The sequence below is a fragment of the Hipposideros armiger genome, unplaced genomic scaffold (genome assembly GCF_001890085.2).
Source record: "Hipposideros armiger isolate ML-2016 unplaced genomic scaffold, ASM189008v1 scaffold_16, whole genome shotgun sequence".
NCBI lineage: Eukaryota > Metazoa > Chordata > Mammalia > Chiroptera > Hipposideridae > Hipposideros > Hipposideros armiger.
In genome coordinates, this window is record NW_017731366.1 from 7,729,805 (window position 1) to 7,752,582 (window position 22,778).

At 36.5% G+C, this 22,778-nt stretch overlaps 1 protein-coding gene across 20 annotated transcripts in view; it reads right to left on the minus strand.

Moving 5' to 3' along the window:
* Positions 1-22,778, minus strand: part of MBNL1 (muscleblind like splicing regulator 1) — a 190,179-nt gene that overhangs the window by 82,585 nt on the left and 84,816 nt on the right. The window contains exon 3 of one of the 20 annotated variants that reach the window (XM_019627526.1): positions 20,405-20,610. The exons of the other annotated variants lie outside the window; for them this stretch is intronic. The gene's annotated coding sequence lies outside the window, so the exon portion shown is untranslated. The remainder of the gene's footprint in view (positions 1-20,404; positions 20,611-22,778) is intronic. 20 annotated transcript variants of the gene reach the window in all.

The window sequence follows — 22,778 nt, forward strand, 5'->3', positions numbered from 1 at the left end:
ACAAATCTTCAAAAATTATTAAGTATAATTAATCCAAAGACAGGGAGATTTTTTGTTTGTCAAGAAAGACTAACAAAAGGAGTGGATATGTGCAACTTATTTCTCTCTGGATTCAGAAAAAAATGTGTATGAATACATTTTCTTGGCAAATCCACTCAAATGGCATATGGGTATTTATGCCACTGGTACTGCAATTTTTGTTGGGTTTGAGATTTCTCAAGATAAAACTTTGGAAGGAAAACACCAGCAATTATAATAAATGTACAAGTACTTACAGAAGGGTCAACAGAAGACTATGGGAGCCCCAAGCAGAAGGAGAGAGGAACCCTTAATCAGGTCTTGGGAGCAGAGGAGACTAATTAGAGAAGGCTTCACAGAAAGGGCGATTCCTGAGATGAGTCTTGAGGAATAGACAGGGATAAGGGAAGGGCGGAGGGAAGGAGACCCCAGGATGAGTGAATGACCTCGTGGGCATAAGCCGAGAAGGACTTGTTTATATTAGATTCTATCAATTTAAAAAGGTTAAAATTTGATGATTATTGAATGGGTGTAGGATTTTTCAGCTATCACTAATTTTAACCACCAGGGTTTGGGATGTGGGTGTAGGGCTTTTGTTATGGTATAACACAGGAGCTGCCTTTGCTGCAAATGTGAAAAATATCAGAGGAGGGGAGAAATAACGGAATACTAATCTGATTATAAGCGCAGGACAATGAACAATTCAAAACCTATTAGGGTGAACATACTACAAAAGTGACGAAATAAGCATATTGAAAACAAGAGATAATTAAACATTTGGAAATCATCAGGACCCTGGCCAAGGCACTTGGTTGCCATGACAAAGCCCAGAGAATCTACCGAAAACTTGACAAGCAGGTATCCTGGGAGAAGCCGAACAAAGAGGAAAAAGGCCAATGTTTTCAAGAGGCAATAGGATTATAATTTTCTAAATCTCTCTTAGGAATATGCTCTGAGTATTCTTCTGCTCTGAGTTTTATAACATGAGTCTGGTTTGACTGCAAATGAAGCAAATGTGGGAACTGTAAAACATGGATGATTTACTTAATGTCTGAACCCTCTTCTAGCTTGTTAATTCATCACGAATCACTGAGGAACTGCTGTTTGAGTAGAAGAAGGGGCCTGGAGCACAACGCTATGCCCACCTGTAGCAATCACACTCACTAAGGAAGGTAGAGCTATCTAGAGCCATCCTTATCTTCCCCTTCTCGCCTCCCTCAAGTCCTAGAATGGGAGATGTGGGGTTCCTGTGATGCAGACCCCCCTGGTGTGGCGAAGCCTGCCTGCACCGGCTGGCATTAGCTGCTTGTGTGCATCTTCTCTCAGCTCCACATTCAATTACCTCACATTGTGTGCTTGGAATCAATCACGGTGTTAGTGTTTCTACCACAGAAGTCAGCAAGCATGATAAATCAAGGCGATTCTTTTTTTTTCCCCTCAGAGAGAGGGTTGTTAAAACATTTACCAGCTAAGACAGTCAGAAACAAATGAAGCATCTCATCATGATAAATAATAACTGAAATTTTTGACTGAATAATATTTTAAATAGAAGTTACAAATGACATGGTGAAAACTTTTGAAATTGAGTTCAGCAATCTGTCAGTAAGCAAATCAGTTTGAATTCCTCTTGTAAATCGAATATTTGAAACTTGTGATGTCATTTGTCCTGCCCAAGTGACTAGGTCAAAATATGTATAGTTCCTGCTAATGTCAATTAAGAAGGAAGCAAAAACCACTTCTTGTTTATTCATGCAGTTGGCATCAAATGATAGAACAGGTGGACAAGTTTAAATTGTGTTATTCTGGGGATATACTTACTCTCCAGGGGAATAAGTAGTCTTTGTTCACAAATATTGAATGTGGTTTTTGAAACAGTCTAACTCTTCACTCTTCAGCAGAAATCAACTAATGCGAAATGTGTTCATGCACTTTTAGGCAACTGATATCTTTCTATAGCATATGTATGCATTAGTTTAAAAACCATATGGTACCTTTTATAATTTAGAAATTAGCCCATGTGGATCGCTCAATTCCTCTGATGTAAAGGACAGCAGAATTAATGCTTTTTTATGTAATCCATAATCAGAGAAGCAGCAAAATTTGTTCTATCAGTATGAATAAAAGGGAAAAAAATTAATGCCATCATTTAGATATTCATTCTCTTCATTCCTAAGAGCAAAGGAAAGATAACCTATTTAAGAAGAAAACTAATTGAAGTTGGATACTTTTGAACTAAGATTTTTTTTTTTCAAATACCTTTTGTAGTCTTTTCTACCCTTTATTCTAACAAGTCACATAAATCCCAACAGGTAATTTTCAACTCTACTTTTCTCCTCTTTATTCCTTGTCTTTTATTTTCTCATAAATCAGTTTAATGCAATTCTTCAGAAGCCAGTGATTAAACGTTACGTTTACTATATTTATCAATAAATCTATGTATAAATATGAATAAATGAAAAGTATCTTTAATAAAATATACCAGTAATCAAAGATAATGGCATTTATAAGTAGTAAAAACTTGTAAAGTCATATAAAAACTTACATATGACTTTACAGTTCCTTGAATAACAATTGGTTTTACAAGTTTAATAATTCTTCCTTTATACACATTTTGACTCTTGATGGGATGCCAGGAGCTAGCCTCACTGATGTGGCATATGAAATTTAATATTCTGAAGTTAACAAATTCCCTTTTTCTTAAATACCACCTACAAAAATACTCATTCCTTAATTGACACAACACAACACACACACACACACACACACACACACACACACACACACACACACCCTCTATCTTCATTTCTAACTTCTCAAGTGTTTTCTGCTCCATGGTCCCTGTGGATCCACACATTTCTAATTTCAATATGAGTTCTCATCCTTTCTCTTCCACCATCCATATCCTGACATGCTGACTATGCATGGCATGGACCAACCTTATTTCTAACTCTTTGCATCTCATTGCTTTGATCGTTTTATGTTTTCTCATCGAAGCTGAAATTTCCCTGATCAGTCACATTGCTCATTTATATGTCAGTCTCTAATCAGGATCCTATGGGAGTAGTAACATAAAGGAGCAACAATAAAGTGGGAAAATGAAAACTACCATTTGAGATTTAATTTCTCTGACACTGTTTTCTAAATATCCTTTCTCCTGTTCCACACCACCACCCTTCAAAACAAACAAACAAACAAAACACAGATACTCTCAGAAGCCTAATTATCACATTACTGAAACAAAAGGCATCTTTAAGCATTCCTCCCACATGCACCCTCTGGGTGACTGTCTCCCTTCCACAACACTGCCTCTCAGGGATGTAACAACTACCACTGTTTATGTTTACACAACACCTCATTATGTTCTGTAATCCTCACAACAGTCATTTGAAGTCATCAAGGCAAATGCTACTACCACATTTTAGAGGTAAGGAAACCACCTTTGCGATGTGACATGTCTGGCCAAGGATCATGTAATTAATGAGTAGCAGTAGTCTCGACTACAATCAGAGCTTCTGAAACCCGGCTCGCCTCCGACCTTGTGCCACTTTAAGGATGGCAGATAATGTTACTAACCACAGCAACCATTCCTGACGGCCTCTATCAGTGAAACACTGTACTGGGGGCTCCTTACACTCACACTCTCCCAGCAGCTTGGGCAGGTAGACAAGACATACTTTCTAATTCAGGACTGTGTGATCTCTACTCAGAAAATGTAGAAAGTGAAGCCCAAAAGTCACATGAGTAGTAAATGGTGAATTTGGGAGCAAGAATCAGGTCTTCTCATTCCTTGGCTATCTCCCTACCATAGGATTCACTACATTTGAGATTATAAACATCACAGGAGAAACGTATGACTTTGAATTAAAATATATTTGGAGAACTGTACGGGCATACACATGCATACATGCACACACACACACACACACACACATACTACATACCTCCTTTGGGATAGAGAACAAAAATAATTGTATTTAGATAATTTTAAAAACTAAAAAGAAAACCATTTCTATAATGAAGTTAATGTTCTGAAGACTATAGTAACATTATTTTACTCTACATAATTAATTTCAATTTTCCAAGTAGACATATATGCCCTGTTAGAGGGCTCTACTTCTCCTAGAACAGGTATCGCAATCAGTTGAACTTCTGACCTTTAAGAGGAGGGGTATCTGTGTAATACCTAAAACCAGGTCACCTTCTAAGGGGGTCCTTTGTCAGGCAAACCTGGATTATTACTAAGTAGCATTCTTACCTCTGTGCACATTCTAGCATTCAGTTGTTTCTTCTAAGGAGCAGATACAGGTCAAGCTATTTTATGAATGGATAACAAGCTTAACTCACAACAGTTTAATGCAGTTGGTGGCACATAAAAACTGAGGTGGACACTAAGTTTCTAATTAATCTCAGAAAAGAACAGAGTGATAAATTCTTTGGGCAGTCTTTATATGAAAAAGGTGTGCTCGCACATCTGTTTATTTTAGTTTGAGACTATAAAAAATTGCATCTGAACATAATAAAAAGTAAGTCAGGGAGACTGTTGCCTTTCTTAGCACACATTTTAATGAATCAGAAAACCATGAAAACTGACGTTTGCCTTATGATGATCACCAGCCCATGCTGTTCTACTGTACTAGATTACAAAGGACATAGCTCAACATGAAAGCACAAAGTCTTTCCATTTCACAACATTCTGGGATTCTGGCTTCTCATGAGAAACAAAGTGTCATGAAATGAAGTCAGAAGCAATTTTGTATATTCTTTAAAAGAAAACACAGGCTCTCCTTAGAGCTTTGGTAGGCTGCAGGGCCATAATTGCCACTCCCATCACTGCTGCTTAGCAGTTCACTTGGGCAACAGGTACTATGCTGAAAAGAACTAGCTCCATGGCGACTCCCTCCGACTCTGGAAGCAATCAAGCCAACATGTGGCAAAAATACATGACATCTTATGCTGTTTCTCCACTCTGTGCTTAAATCTATTTGAATGCAGAAATCAGCTGGAAACAGATTAAATAATGCTTGGAAACAAAGTCACATTTCATGGATAATTTTCATATTAAATTGGTTTTGAAATAAACATTCTTTAATGGAACAATAGGTGAATACTTATATTCAGTATATCAGTCTAAATTGGGGACTTATACTTAATAACATAGCAAGCCTAGTATCACATCATCTGCTCACTAATTAATGACTGCATTTTTCTAACTGAATGCTCATTTAACAATGAAAGAATATAAAATCTAGAAGCAAAGGTCAATTCTATAATCTCATAAAGCATAATAAGCGTTTTTAAATGTCATGCTATCTTAAGTAATGTGTACTTAAATATTTCATATTAGAAAAAAAATGTGAATTTAGTCTCGGTTTCCAGGATTATCAAATGCATGGTAATAAGCCATAGTTTAAAATATTTTGCTACCTTTTATTCAATCAATGTCAAATTATATTCACTCTCTAATTTTTATTTTAGTCAAAAATTTAAATATTTATATCATAATTACCTATTCCTTGGCATTTAAATTTGTAGGGCAAAATGAAACTGGACATAGACACTGCTCCAGGCATTTGGAGACACAAACTCATTTAAACCTCGTATCAACACTATAAGATAGGTAATGTTATTGCTGAGTTCACTGATGTATTATGAAATCGAGCTGGTATATGAACAAAAGGAGCTGGACTCTTTATGTTCCAGTACCAAATCATGATGCTATTTTGCCTCTCAGGCATTTGGGCAGAAATTGAGCTTTTTTGTTTGTTTGTTTGTTTGTTTTTTTAATACTTCATTTAGTTATTATTGGGTCATTCCTTCACTCAGTAAGCATGTCTTGAGCACCCAAATAAGTGCCAGGCTCTAGAGGAATGATAAATAATATAGAATTTATGCCTTTCAGTATGTCCCAAGTCTGGTGAGGAGAGCAGACTTTTGATAAAACTATTAAAATCTGCTGAGAAAACTGCTGAAAGACAGATAAATATTTCTATAGGAGCAAAAACTTGAGGACAGCTACACTGATTTTCAACGTCTTCTTCTGTAAAACGGGCATAAATAACAAGTATTTATTTCCAAAAAGAAATCATTCTAAAGCCATGATTAGGTACACGTCAAATTGATAGTAACTTCTCTTACATATGCCCTGTATCACTCTATAAATGAAAGGCTTCAGGGCATTTATTTTCATATGGTAAAAGATATAAAATTAGAGTGAAGTAATTGAGAACACAAAACTCCAATTTAAGAGGTCCGCTTTATAATTTACATAAATGAAGAGACTTGAGTATAGAAGCTATGGGCATCTCTTGTGGTCCTTTCATTAATCTGTATGATCCTCAAACTTACGTATATATTTAAATAGCAAAGCACTGGCTTGTCTGCAATGCAACCATTACAAACATGAAAAATTTAATCCATTTATCATTCAAGCCTCATATAGTACAGACTGGCAAGAGAGATCACGAATAAAAGCTATTGTGCTTTCCTCAACAGCTGCCTCACTCTCAGTTACACTTTTATCAACAATTTTGTCTATTATCTACATCTCTCCTCTTGAGTGAATCTATACCTAGGTAGTAACCAAATTAACTCTCCAATTTCAATTGAGGGGCTAAGTTTTAATTTTTAAAGGTTCCTAGTCTTCACCGTAAGGCATGTAAAATTTATGTTCGTACTGATTTCTCATCTTCTCCAATACTTCACCTAGCTATGCAGTAGCAGCCAGCTGCTGTTAACACTGAAAGGGCCATGATGTGGGGGAAGGGGTTGCAGATAGTTCATGAACCCCTGAATTTGCCTGCCAGATTACAGGGTTCAGTGCTGATGTGCACTGTGTTTCATAATTTGCATCAGAATCTCAAAATGGACTACAAGCCAAAAAGATTAGGATCTATTGGGGTAGACTCTTCTTCAGGAGTTAATACATGTGAGTTCTGCACGGACTCAATAGCCAGCTGTGGAATTCATGGTTGACACTTGAATTCACCCAGTGGCATCTACTTGGTTCCTCCTGGCCCCCCAAAATAGGAAGCTAAAAGACAAAGCAAAACACATAGTGGTTTGGCTAATTTCTATGCCCTGTTTTCTCCAAGTACCCCAAAGGCTCTGCTGCTATTAAGTTGGTGCCATATACCCATTCTAGCCCAGGTAGCTTGAGCATAAACACTGGGTGAACTTCTGAGAAGACGTGACTAGAAGCCAACGTTCTTCCCCGCAGCTCTCTGTCATAGCCTCACCTACCTTGGAAGTCACATACTGCAGGGAAATGGACAAACTTAGATCCCTGAGTTGCTGGATGAGGGAATCACCACTGACTTTACAATAGCAAGAAATATATCTTTGCTGGGATAAGCCACCGAGATTTAGTTTGTTTGTTTGTTAATAATCGTAGCCTATCCTGACATCCTCAAATTAGAGATAAAAAAAATATATCAGAAATAGTTTAAATATGTCTATGTATTAATGTAAAAAGAGTGGGGGTTACTGCAAGTGCTATTTTTGTACTTTGTAAACCGTTCATCATAAATTAGACTTAACTGGCTGATTTAATCATATTTTACATAACTCAAAAAGTTTATGTCCACGTACTTCCCTAACAAATAAGGATAAAACCAAGCTTAATGTCCAAAACAAAACAGCTATTCATGCATGCAGTCATTCAAGCAACACCAAATGCGCATTTACACAATTGTCAGCCACTGTACATATAGAGCTAAAGGTCCCAGTCACTGCTGCATCCCAGAGGACTCAAATTCGTTAAGTAAACAACTACAGTAGGAACCAGTGTGGGGTACTATGGGGACACCTCCCATAGCCTGGGGAACAGAAAGACCTAGGGAGGCTCCCCAGGGGAACTGTCACAGGTCCTGAGTCTAGAAGGACAGGTAGTTGTTATTATAATTAAGAAAACAAGGTGGGGTGGAGGTTATGAGGAGACAGAATGATGAGAGGATGGAGTGATATCTCACAAATCTGAGACAGTGGAATATGAGTAAAAAAACTCTCAAGAGGCCTGGAGAGGAGCATCTGGCCTGAAGAGGGGCTTCAGGTGGCCTTAGAGAGGTGGGCCAGGGCAAAACTGTGCTTCTATACAAAATTACAAGGTAATTAAAGGACCTTTTCATGCTGTCCTGGGCACTTCCAGGAGAAAACAAAATGTTGTCCAACTGCACAAGAGTCGTGGTCAATCAATGTTTTAAGTGACTTTCGGATAATAAAAAAAAAACATGAAAAATGAATATATGAGAGTTGTCATTTGCCACATCTTACTCATTTAGATATATTGTCTCACCCTTCAATTTTTCCTTCTCTACTTGTTTTGAAGAGAAATAAAACCAATTATTTTCAGTAGGAATAAAATCAAGTGTCTTACACATTACAAACTTTATAGCTTTATATAATTCAAAAATTTAAATAGATATATTTCACTTTCAATATAATATTGACTCTAAAACCATGAAAAGAGTAGCCAGTTCATAGTCCTTCTGTGTTTATGGAGCTCTACTTTGAAAAAAAAAATGGATCACTGATCATTCATGTAAGAAGTACAGAAAGTGCATTGGTGGCAACCATAAGAAAGCAACAAGCTTACTATAAACATAAATGAATAGAAACATATTTACTATGTATTTTCTAAATGGGAGGCAAAGACAACCTTTTGTTTTTAACTTTTGCTTACAATTATTTTTGCTAAGCAAGAATCAGAAAACAATTTAACTATTCTAACAAAGAGATTTGTGCCTAGAATGTAAATCAGACCAAAGTTAAGGGCATCACCTAATCTTACTTGGTTGATATAAACAGTGGTGTAAACCATACCATTTAGCAAGCACTTGTTTTGCAGATTTTTGTCTTTTCATAATATTCTTTTTCCGTCAAATGTTTCCACCCTCTACAATGATTTATGGTTAGAAAATTTTATCTGGCTTTGGAAGGATCCACTTCTGAGCTCTAAGTTACATTTTGTTATGTTGTAACTTTTTTAACTAAGAAAAAAGCAAAAAAGTCTGACATAATAATCTGTCCAATTCATCTGACATTGAGGATTTGTTTTAGAAACAGCCTTTGAGGTTCACACAGGTAGCTAATTGTCTCCAGCTCTGTACTATAACGGACAGACGGGGCTGCCAAACCTTTTCCCCCATGGTAGCACTGGCTTGTAGGTTACTGAAGTACATTAGGGGATCACATGAAACGGGGGCTTATTAAGCAATGTATATATGGAGAAAACATGTCCCTCGCCCTACAAAATTTAGTCAAGATGGGCCTGTAAGGCAAGCCAACTTACACTAAAGGATTTAAAAAGCGACACACAAAGGCTGTGAACACGAGGCAGTGAGTCACCTAGTCGAAGGAGATAAAACTGAAGGTACAGAGGACATGATGTGAGGGAGAGTCATCTCCCTCCTGAGCACTTTTCCCCTTCAGTCCGACCTGCAGGAAGTGTTCGGTTCATCTTCCTTTCTAAAGTCAACCTCTCTAGTCACTTTCTAGACCCCTTCTCAACTTCTCTGACACATAGCACCCTCCATTATCCCCACTTTCATGAATCTCCATTCTTTTCTACTCCACTGACACGTACACCTTCCTTTAGAGGAAAACGCATGCTTCCGTTGAAGGAACAATCTCCACTCTTCCGCAGCCATCTTTTCTCTGATGAATTCTCCAGTTGCCACCATACTTCTCCTCTTTTCATTGCTGAATTTCTTTAGAGTTGTCTAAACTTGTTGAGTCGTAACTATCTTCCAGCTTACAAGTGGCTCATCTTGAAATCTGGCTTGCCATGGGGATTCTACCTCCTCCCTTCCAATTCTACTCAAATTGCTTTCTCAGAGGTTACTACACTAGGGTCCTCTGAAGGGCCAGAGCCAGCGTCCTTTTCTCATTTCTTCTCCTCTCTGTAGCAGCCAGCACCATTAAAGACTTCTTCTTTTCTCTTTTGCCCTTCATGATAACGCACCATCTTTCTTTCCTAGTAATTATTAATCTGCTTATTCTCTGTCACTTTCATTGCTTTTTCTCCTTTCTGACTGAGAGATCACTAAGATTTGTCTTCACATCCCTTCTTCTTACTGTACATGCTCTCTACATATAACACAGCCCTGCCATGTAGCACAGTCCTATCAGTTTTATGTGAATGATTTTCAGATGCTTTTTCTGTAAATTCAATCATCCCCAACAAATCAATTATCTGCTCCCTGCTTATTCCCCCTAAAAAGAGCACGTCAATATATAATTTATCAATATTATATATTTTATATTTATGTATATATTTAATATATTTCACCAATATGAAAAGAGAACACACCTATATTTTGTTGGCAAGGCCCCATCCCTAATCATCCAAACTATAAACTTCAAGGTCATTTTCAGCTAACTTTCCTAATTATGCGTTGAGAAATGAGTGATAAAACAGCAGCATAATGCAAAACATTTATGTGCTGACTTTTTAAGTACTATCTTTTTTTTCAAAGCATCACATCAATTTTCCCGAAATATCCTTGAGTGGGCTATGTGACTTTATTGTTCAAGATGGACTACTATGAAAAATAAGAACTAAATAATTTCCTATTATTAGAATGACTAATAGATTAGTCAGAAATGACATTCAGCTTTTCCAGTTCCGTAGTTTCCTCTAGGCTTTGTAGAAATAGTAAAAACTCTCTACAATGAATCTCAGATAAAATCAAAAGCTAGTGTTTTGATAAGCTGCTCATTCAGAAGCCCAAGTTTCCATTCTTTTTCTTTTATTTTTCATTTTTTAACTTGCCATGGATATAATATTACAGTCAGCTGTTCACTTATGAAATAATATGAAATGTTTCCTGTTGTTCTATTCACTGCATAAAGCCTCTCATATTTGTATTTTTCTTAAATGTTGTCTATGTGTTTTTTTGAAACTATGAAACAAGGCATTGTACGTAAGTACGTAACACAAGTCAAAAATTAGCTCTATAAATTGGTACCAAGGTAAATAAATGCAACAGCTAGACATAATTACATAGTAACCCCTGAAGAACTGTTATTCGAGAATTTTCAAAGGTCTGCGGAGTGTGTTTACACAAGTGCTCTATTTAGCCCACGGGATGCATTCCTGCGGAATGAGCCCCATGCGATGGCATGATAACCAACACTCATGCCGATGTAAGCTGCTTTCTCTGTCTGCAAAGGCTCTTCCTTTCTCTTCAAATTCCCACCTCAGTTTATTTCTCTTTCTGTTCCCGGGACGGTGTAAGGTTTATTATGCTCTCCATAATGTCCCAAGACTTCCAACAAGCCCTAATTTCATACACATATTTAACCTGCTTCCTCAACCTTTTCCTCTAGTAGTTAAAAACCTGCCATGATAGGGTCAAGCCCAGGGCTTTCTGTCTTCAGCAAAGACCTCCAATATACTTTTGAGTGTTGCTGCTGCTGGGTAAATGTGTAGAAAATATGTAGCGCATGGTGTTCCTTTAATAACAATTACCATGAAAACCCAATAAAAACAGGGATAGCAAACACACTAAATTCTTCTAAACCACTGTAATTTTCTTAATCCATTTCTATTTATTTTATTTAGGATGTAATTACATGGACCAATGTTTATTTTTAGACTAGTACTAACTGCCCTTTTGCTTATAATTTGTGTTTTCTCATCTACTGATTCCCCAAAGCTGTATAAACATAGGGTAATTCAACCTACATAAACAATATCTTATAACCTAAAAAGTTATCATCCTACTGTAACAGGCTGTTACCACAAGAGAAAATGAGGAATTCCACCCAATTTCTTTCAATACATTCTTTGCAGTACTTTAAAATAAGCATTGTTTCTTAAAAATAATAAACAGGAAGAATGTGTTACCACTAAGTTTATTCATTCATCCACTCACTCACTCACACTCACTGATTTTCACCAACACACACTCATTTATTCAATAAACACACACTGACTTATCAAGCTGTCTGAGGAAATAATATACTTTGTTGACATAGGAAACTATATTCTCCAGTGTTCGTTAAAAATACATTTTCTCCTTAAGGGCAGATGATTCTTTGTTTTCTGTACCCTATCTCTCTTGCCATTATGTTCACTTTCTCTTTTGTAAAGTATGTGTGAAACTCTTTGGGGCAACAGAAATCAGTCTCAAAATTGTAGAATAAATTTTAAATATGACCTTGACTTTTACAATTTATGACTTATCTTAAAAGAAAAGAAGACTTTGGACTCTTTCCTCCTACCCCACTATTCTTCTAAATGATTAAATTTATACTACCAATTATACTATAAAAACAATAATTATACTTTCAATTTTAGTATTCATGAGAGCAACATACAATTGTGTCTTAGTGAACAGGGTTCAGGAAAAGATTTACTTTTCACAGCATACGTTTAAACTTGCATTTTTATTGCTTTTCAGATAAATTACTTCACAAACAAGATGGAGTCGAGTTTACAAAAGGGGTTGTACTATGCATTATCTCTACTGGATTTCATTCAGTCCAAAGAGGCAAAATGGTGGGTGTGCTTGCAAGGACACATGATACACACAAAGTAACATGGTGATTAAAATGGGGGCCTGTCACAAGAAACAAAATAACCGAGTCAAAGCCTAGCACTGTGTCCACAGACTTTTTACATGATTTTTAGTTTTCTTTGTGGCAAAGATCCTGACTTCCACCAAAACATGCCAAGACCATTACAAACCCTAAGTAGAAACTGACCTGATTCCATAAGAATTGGTATATTTGAGTTATGGGTAGAAAATGGCCTATTTGAAGACTTAAGCATGAAATTTGAAGCATTAAACATGATATCTGAAGACTTAAACATAAATTTAAAATATCTTTGAAATAGAGAAGTGTTCAACAAAAATAATTAAATAATAATTTTAATTCAATTTGAGGTTGTTATTGTAAAAAGTATCAATTCAATTCATACTTTTTAAATAATCTTATTTTTCAATCTGTTACTTTTCAACTCAGTAAAGATATTTGAAATTAATTTTGTTTCCATAATGAACTAAAGTCAAACTTTGCTCTTGAGTTGAGATGTCCTTCTAAATGGAATCCATTTCCATGCAGCAATCTTAATATAGATCTCTAGGCTAGAAAACACTCACTGACTTTCAGTCTTACTTTTTTTCTAAGACAGTTCCTATCAACCTTACCTCATAAGACAGGAGACTAAATAACCATTTCTGTTAGAAACAAGTCATTAAACAAAAAGAATAGCTAATGATAATGATAATAATAATAGTGACATACTGCTCTACATGGTTTAAGCTTGTTAACCATTTAATCCTCAAAACAATCCTATAGTTCTATTATTATACCCATTATAAAGAGTAGGTATCTCAAGCTGAGAGAGTTCTAATAACTTATCCAAGAAAACATAAACGGTAACTAACTGGGGTGTGAGCCCATGTGATTTGGCTCCAGAACCAATGAAGTTCTTAACCGGAAAGCTATACTAGTAAATTTACAATTCTACTTAGAAATGGTGTGAGAGTTAGTAGTTTCTGCAAATTATGCCTAATGTATTATAAACACACACACACACACACACACACACACACACACAGTGGTTTAACTATACAGCTGCCCATTTAAATAAAAACAGTATTCTTAAATATTTGTTTGGCTTGCTCCATGTGGCAAATTACGGCTTTATTTTTAATTGCAAGGTTCTTTTAAAAACTCATAAATCAAAGGCTGATTACCAGATAGGAAATCAAGAGTGGTGACGATTACCAAACACCACTCACTTTATTTATACCATTTTTTTCTCTTAGCGCTGACACTTTTATTTCCAATGACAAAATTCTCCTCAGGGAAAGATCACACTGGTTTTACTTGTACCGATGCCTCTTACATTTTTAAAAGGGAAAAACAGAACAGATTAAACTGCCAAGAACACGGGTAGGGACAAGGGCTGGGAGGAGAAAAACTGGTACTCACTTTTATCTAAGTTATTTTATGTGTAAAGGATTTTACGACGAGTCTAACTTTTATAAGTTAGTACATACTGCTTCAATAACATCTCAAACTTAGTACCTAATTAAAATGCACATGATGGGTCGCCAAAATAAACTAAAAGCAGGCATTAGGAAATAAGAAACAGAAAAAGAAAAAAAATGCCAGTGTGTTTCCACACACAAATCACAAATAGTATGGTAGACCCACACATAATTAAGGGATGCAGAGCCGTGAAAATAAATGATTAAAGAGAATTATAGAGTTAACATCATGCAATTCCTGTTCTAGTGTGAATCTTCTAAGGTAAAAGCAAAAGTGTGTATGCGTGTGTGCGAGAATGTGTCGTTCCATCTCTAGGCATGTTTGTGTATACAGAGAGAGAGAGAGTGAGGAGAAGGAAAGAAAGAGTGAGAAGCCACGTGTATAGGCACATTTGAAAATAAAAGCATGGAAGGACTCTAACTTTCTATACAATAAGGTATATGCGTTCGTAAGGATTTTTCCATTTTGGGACTCAATTTTTTGTTTATCATCACATCAATGCGTGTTTTTCAAAGCAAAATTTTTAAATGTGTAATGACTTAGCACTTGATTTACGAGTTTGTTCTTTAGATACTCTAAAAAGTTCCACATTTATATTATAGATGCTCTGCTGTAACACATGGTCTTTTTCAAAATTAAGGAGACACAAATGTTCATGGAAACATTTGGTTTGCTTTTAACTCTCAGTTGAAGTTTTCTAAACAACCATCTTTCAGGTGCCAGCACACAGTATTCTGGGTTTGAATACAAGGAGCTGATATGTCTGGCCTGAGTAAACCATGACAAGTCACTGGACGCCTGTTTAGGTTATCCAAAAACACCTATATGGCAACGTGGGTATCAACATCAATTGTTAGGTTTAATACAAAGCATAGTTAATTTTCTTTGTTCTTTGTAGTATGGTTTCTGTTTTCAACATACTTTGATTAAAAGATGCTTTCATCTTACTATTTGGGGAATACACATAGAAATAGCAAAATTTATAATGAAAAATAACAACACTTTACCAATCATCCCCCATGTTTAACAATGTAAATATTTAAGAATATTAATTCTTAAAGCTTACTATTTCAGCTTTAAAAATTACACTCTAACTTCTCGCATTATCCATAGAACTTCATTTTATGTTCATGTATTACAAATTAGAATTTTACATTATTACCTATTTAAAACCATATTTTGATAACTTCTTTAAATAAGAGTATGTAGATGAATGACATATTTATAGGTAAATTTTCCTCAGGTCTCTGGCACCAAAATTGAGTTTTGGATGCCAGCATACCATTTATAACCATATGAAAAAACAAATGTAAATGGGCTCCAATAGCTTTTGATTTTTAAAAATATGTCCTCTGATTAAAAAGTTTTATAAATGATTTGAAATACTTTATTTCTGCATTCATTAATCAGGTGACACCGACAGTTTCAATTCTGCCAGGTCCCAAAAACAGTCATTACAAAGGTTTTCCACATTCAGCTTCCTGGCCCAACCCTGGGATCTGCCTTAACCCACTGTCCCTGAGGGAGCCCCGGGCATCCTAAGCTTCCTGCAATGCAGCCTTGCTTTCCAATCCTTTGGTGGCCATGATTACTTAAGAGAGTCCTTCTGTCCCATTTCGGCAACGTACATTCTTTTATTTAATTATCAAACATGCACTGAGTGCCCACTTTCCCAGACCCTGTGAGAGGCATTGCAAATACATAAAATAAACATTGCTGACCTCGAGGAGTAGCGAATCTAGTAAAGGAGGCCTGACACTTAAGCAGCAAGAATTCAAGAAGTCCCTGCTCTGACTAGCATTCAAGGCTAACCCCTGACACTCAGTGCAGTCCAGGTTAAGTCTCTCTCTCCAGGACTGGAGTCTCAGCTGCTGGTTTGGATTCTGCTTCAAAAGAGAAAGAACACAAGAGTGATAATCCCACCATCTGCTTAACCACCATCTGGTGACAGATGCCAATCACTGACATCAGCCTAGACTGCGAGAAGTTGACCCACCTTCCCGATGGTGCAACCACCCCATATTTAGGTCAGTTCTGATCTTTGATGCCTTCTCCCTCTTTCTCCACTGGCCCTGCCACTGAGGGGAAATGGTTTTGACAGGGAAAGCATATAGATTCTTGGAGAATGGAAAATCATGAAATCACCAAGATCCTATCCATCTCTAAAAGTCTACGGGTTTCTGACTTTCATGAACCTTGAATTTCATTTTGAAAACATAATGCATTATTTAAAAAATGTACACACCCCAATTAATATTAATAAAAGTCATTTATTGGAGGAGCTCTTTCATCTGTATCATTTACTGCCCACAATAACCCAATATAATTGGTACTATTATTAGCTTCACATATGAAGAGCCCTAGAGGGGTTATGTAACTTGCCGAGTATCACACAGTTTGTAAGCCAGTGGGGCTGAAATTCCAATTCTTGGAGGTCTTACTTCTAGAGCTGTCCTAAACCACTAAGCTAAGCTACTTTTCTCATCAGCACACGTGACATGGTGATTTAATCACCACAGAAGGTATGGTTAGGGATGAAAGGCCGTGTCGAAGAGAGCGCAAGTTTTTGCTTTGTGGCTCCAATTGCTGCTGCCGCTGGTGGAAACATGTGTACACGTGTTCCTGTTTCGTTTTGTTTTCCTGTCACACACACTTGGGTCTGAATTCTGACTCAATCGCTTTCCAGTTGTGTGACCTTGGGAAAATCACTTAAGAACATCAACAATCTATTGGCTATTTTCTGTGCACTAGCCACTCTGCTAAGTGCCTGGCACACTCTGCTTCATTAAATTAAATTCAGTCTTCATAAAAACCCTAACAAGAGATAATACTATTAATATTTTAGAGCAGGTAAGACTATGATTGAGGATAGTAAATACTAACCTTTCCAAGGTCAAATAGCCAGTGAGTACACAGCAGTAGCCCGGGCTGAGTTGGGAAGGGTTTAGACCGAAGCAACTTGACAGCGCTGTCCCATGAAAAGGGTTAGGACTGAATTTGGGGACTAGCACTCACTGCCAAGGTTACAACTAAGAAGGACCTCCCAGGATGCACACTAGAGCCCTACATCCTGGGTTTAAATCCAAATGACCAGCTGTCAAAATCTTGGGCAGGTTATTCAACTCTCTCAGCCTCAGTTTCTTCATTTGTTAAAAGGAAAATAATAACACTACATATCTCAAGGTGTCTTTGAAGAAGAAATGAGATAATTATTATAATGGGACGGAAGATAATGGGTAATGAACAAATTATAATTAACTAGAGATAATTTGAACTTCAATAATTCTGATTCAGCAAGTTCTTATTTCCATACAACAAAATGAATAAATATGAGTATTTTATTTTTGAAGTGTAAAAAGTCTCTAAAGTATCAAAAAAGTTGGTATCTGGGCTCTTCCTCTCTTAGTTGTTTGGAACAAGTACACACCTGTTCTTTTATTTCTTTCCTACGTGGATGTCTAACAAACCTTGAAACTTTGATTTATTTGCTACAACAAAGGAACTATATCATCAAAGGCTTACATTTGACATTTCTCAATATCTACCGTAAATATTCTGCCCATACCCCACCAGCCTGGGCGCTCTCACACTCTCCAAGAAGGGACAAGGAATAAATCAGAATGGAGAGGTGTGAGTCTTGTGAGTTGAGTGATGGCAAAAATGCTCAGGGATCATAATGATTGGGGTTAACACCTTATTTTGAAAATGAAAATTAACATGAGACTTTTAAGATTTTCCATGAATAAGTACTTCAAATTTTTTCTGAAATGTGTTGCAGATTCCTTTACCCAAACAAAGCACTCCAGCTATTTTTCAAATTAAACTTCCTAAAAAAGGAATTCACAGTTTACATTTTTAGTTTTGCAGTTTTTTTCTCCTAGGTCCCTCTTCGGCCTTGAGTCAATCTTGGACATTATGCAAGGGGACTGGATTACAATTACATCTCCCAAGGAATCGAACTCAAAAGTCACGAGTATGGTCCTATTTAATGATGGTAGGTATCCGGTAATGTCAGGGAGAATTTGGAGTCTGAAGTAATATTTCTAAGGCAGGCAACCAGAAAGCATTTAATTAATAAATATATCAAATTATTTCACGCAAATATAATGAGCGTTCTTTCCACTTTTATGATATCACAAATACACAGATATCTCTCAAGATGCAAGCTAAGGAATTTTTGAAGCTTGAAACAGTGGATGAAAATTTTCTAAGTTTGCTTAGAAAATAAACGTCCTCTATTTGCACACAGGTCTAAGTTTTCAATTGGAAGAATTTAATATTTCAGATAATTGCCCAATTTACAGGATCATAAACTGAACTAAATGGCATGCCAGAAGTTCTATACTGCTTTCAAACACAGATATTTTAATGGTTGTTCCACAGTACTTTTCAGAATCCTAGTGTAATGAAAGCCACACTAAACAAGGCAGGAATTAAAAAAATTCTAAAGGCCTCAGTGAGGCTACATTGCACCAGTGAGCCCACGTTTATCAGCCATGCTTAGATGCACTTGATACTGAAGAAAATCTCTTCAATTCCTAGAATCCATTCATTGCTCTGCAGACATTGGCAAGATGGCACCTCAAACGTATTCCAACTTCAATACATAGCACTGCACAGAGGCAAGGGCACTGGATCAGAATTCAGTGACTTAGATTCTAATCTTGGCTCTGGGCTTCAGAAATTGTCATTCCTCGGTTTCCTTACCTGTAAAAGGGTCATACTATTATTTAGTCAATAGATTTTCTATTCAACTAGTTGCTAAGATCTCTACGGCACCACTAGCTTTTGCTATCATGTACCTTTTCTGTACGCCCTAAAAAAGCAATCACTAAACTCTACATATTACTGTATTGTGTCCTTCTCTTGTGAAGTTATTCTGTCCACAAAATGTTAAATACAATGAATACCACGAATTCACTGTTCTCCTTTAAAAATATTTTAAGTTATTTTAAAGTTTAAAGCAATTAATTTTATAAATGTCCGTAAGTTCAATCTATCATACTATCTTAATATTTAATTAAATCATTTAAAATTGTGTGTGTGTGTGTGTGTGTGTGTTTGTGCTTACTGTTTAATCTCTTGTCCCAGGAAATGTAAAAATTCTAGATAAAAGAAGAAGGGAAAATGCACTGAATAGGCCAACTTGAGAAAAATGCAAACTCCTCACTTGAGACCATGCCATACATTTTCAAAAACTCTAAACACATTATAAATGTTAAGACTCAAAGCATTGAAATTTCCCTTTTCCATTTTTAGACATGAAATCTATTACCCAATTTAATGCACTAGAAAGACTTCAAAACATTCCATTTACTTACACTTTGAAGTTTAGAGGAAATAAAACTTAGCTAGTTTCAAGTGTAAATAAAACACTTTGCTGAACACCTTTTAGTTTTAAAAATAAGTATCTTAAATAAGCACTATCAAAGAGAAATCTTATTTTTCATTTCGTGCAGCTATGAGTCAATGTTCTTCTCTTTCATCGTTAAAAGCTGTTGCTTTTTTAGTTACTGAAATGAAAGTGTTTCAGTGTGACAACAAGCTAATAGCCTTGATTTCAACTATAGGGAATCAATTACAAGATTAAGTCCATTGAAAAGAAAACAAAGGGGAAAAAAGAAGACATGAATTGCCAGTACAGTTGCCAAAGATCTCATATTGGAAGAGGTGCCTTAGTATCACTTCACAGATTAATGCCTACAAATGAAGGCAGGGTCAAGTATAAAGGGCTGTAAATATCTAACTGTTCACAAAAGCTAAACGCTGAAGGACATGATTTGTGCTGTTCATTCTCAGTCGCCGCTGACCTCTCCTACCCCTCACCCCCCACCCCATATATCCTTCATCCACGTTAAGTACACCCATATGGAATGATTGTTTTCCCCCAAAAATAGGGCAGGAGAATAATCCACTTAAAAACAAACAAACAAACAAAACAAAACAAAACCCCAAAACTGAAAATAAAGCCCCAAAAGAAAAGAGACTGCCCCATTTAGAATGCTAAGCAATAATGTTTGACAAAGGACAATAACGTATCCTAGCACCACCAAGATCTGAGCTGCTCTCCCTGCTCCTTTTGAATTAATTATGGGTTCAGGAATTTGAGTTTAAGAATTTGAAGATATAATCATTTAATGTTCCTGGTTTTAAACATTAATGAAGAGGTAAATAACATACAGGCATCTGGAGAAGCAAATGCTTTCTATTTTGTTTTTCACTGTTTTAATTCTCTATGAGATTTCTCTTACTCGATACGCAATGTAGATGGTGAAGGAGAGAAAAAGTGCTTCACAGAGTCCAATGCTACTTGGTCTACATTAACTCCATGGCTACAGGGCTTTTTAGCTTCTAAAACAGCTTCCTAGAGAAGTCAGAATCTTACCTTCACATATCTTCTGGAGAGGGTTCTTGGTGCTTTGGAAATTCCTGAGGTCTAGGTCAAACGGCCATTCTCTTCCTCCCAGGGTCTTAGGGGCTTGGAGAAATCCCCACACCTGCTGCTACCACTGAGTGTCGAGGCTAGGAAAGCTCCAGGGTTTGGACAGCAGGGTCACTGAGCCACAGCCAAAGCTCGGGAAGCCTGAACAACTGAAAGCAAGTGTAGAAGAAAACGTGGTACCCAGCACTGGGCTCAATTGTAGCAGCAGGGGGAGGAATGTTCCGGCCCTCACAAGGGTTCAGAGGCAGCCATCAGGGAACCCAAGGCTCTGGAATGGGCAGGGCCGAGGGAGTGGACACAGGGCCGCACAGCAGGAGGCCCTGGGGGAGGGGGAACAACTAGCACAGAGCTCAGGTAGCGCTTGAAAAGAATCACCAAAATTCCCCGACAGAACACAAGAAGCAATGGCGAAATGCAACGAAATACATGGAGAGAGGCCATTCTAGCATCCCATGAGACAGCCAAAAACACAGCTGAGGGGGGATATGGAGCTCTAGCTCTAGAAAGGAAAGTAAGGAAGACATATTATAGTACGCCTACTGTACTGGAGGTTAAAAAATCTAACACATTTCATAAAATTCCGAAATCCTGCCATTATAACATTTATATTAAGACAAGGAAACTTACAAATATAAAAAGTCACAGGGTACGACTGATCCACAAAGCAACAGAGATTAAAAGCCAAAGTCGTCCGTTATTGGAGGAGAAAATGTAAAGGAAGAGAGAAGGTTAAACTCGGCTGATTATTAAATTAATACAGAATTAAAATTGCTTTTTAAATATGTACAACATGTTTCATCAAATACATCACTTTCTACTATGATCAGATGAGGGAGACCGAAGGAATTCAATGAGATAAGAGAAGAATATGAAGAAAGAGAAACAAGTGGATAAAGAGTGTTCAGAAATGAGAAGAGGGAGCACTAGCAGGAAAGGGAAAGAGAGAAGAGGAGGCAGGAAAACGTGATGAAATCAGTAGGTTTTAATGCACTGTCAGATAAACTACCCACTTAGATTCTTCTGACTCTGGGCTTCATGATGTTATATTTTCCATGGAAATGCTTATAGCTTGTTAACCACTATTCACAACTGCTGAAAAGCCCTCAGAAACTCATCTTCAGGAGTCCACTGAATATTAAATATTAAACAGCTACAGGAGACAGACCCTAAGACAATTTTAATGAACTTAATACAATCAAGTTAGAGACTAAATATAAACTCTGACAGAACTTTAATAATCCCTAATAGGTACCAAAATAAAAACAACAGGCTCATTTAAGAGCTGTCACTTTTTCAAGATAGAAATAAACTAACCAGTATTTTATACTTGATTTAGAGTTACATAAGAAACTCTACTGCCTCACAGCAGTTATGTGCATGTAATTCTTGACTTCAGGTATTATGTATTTTTAAAATCCCAGTTAACTAAAACAGTAACAAATAATCTATTTTACTTGGTGTCAAACAGCTCAAGTAATCTTGTGTTGGAAAAGATTGATTTCCATCCCTTACCTCATATGTATTTATATATATATATATATATATATATATAAAATCATAATTTTAATAACATGTACAATAAAGGCAGCTCTTGCTTGGGCAAACTCACTTACGTCCAGTAAATCCAGTAAGTCAGACACTTTTATAAAATAAAATAACCCTTGTACTACAAAATAGTAATATTGCCTAGGTTTAAATTTTTGTTTTAAATTTGTGAGAACTGAGATTTTATAAAGGACGAGGTTGAGGAATCTGAATTTCCCTTTAAAAATACTTTCATTATATAAACAGTGCCTAAGTTTAGATGCTGGTTTGAACTAATTTTAAAAAGCATAACCTTGTCAATATGACAGGTATGGACAGAATAATATTGAGTGAGACCCTATGGTGAAACCAAACCGAAGCAGGTTTTTTAGTGTAATAGTCTGACTTCTAATAAAATTTGTAAAAATCATTTTTTTTAACCCATGTTTTCAACCTCACTCATAAAAATCAGTTTCAACAATCTAAACAACAAAAGCTGAAACAGAACAGTTTGGAGAAGACAAGAAGGTAAATAAATAGTGCCAGTATGAAACGGCACAGCCAATGATTTATAAAGCCCTTCAGATTATATGGTATGTCAGGATTCTTTTCAGTGGAAATAGAGTAATTGGTACTGGCTTTTTAAAAACAAACATTATATTGCTACTAAAGTATCTTACTAAACTAATAAAACCAGATAATCTAAACCAGTGTTTCCCCGTTACTAAGCATTACAAGTGGAGAAATTTTTGACAAATATACTCAATAGCATCCCTGCACCTAGTTGGCCTAG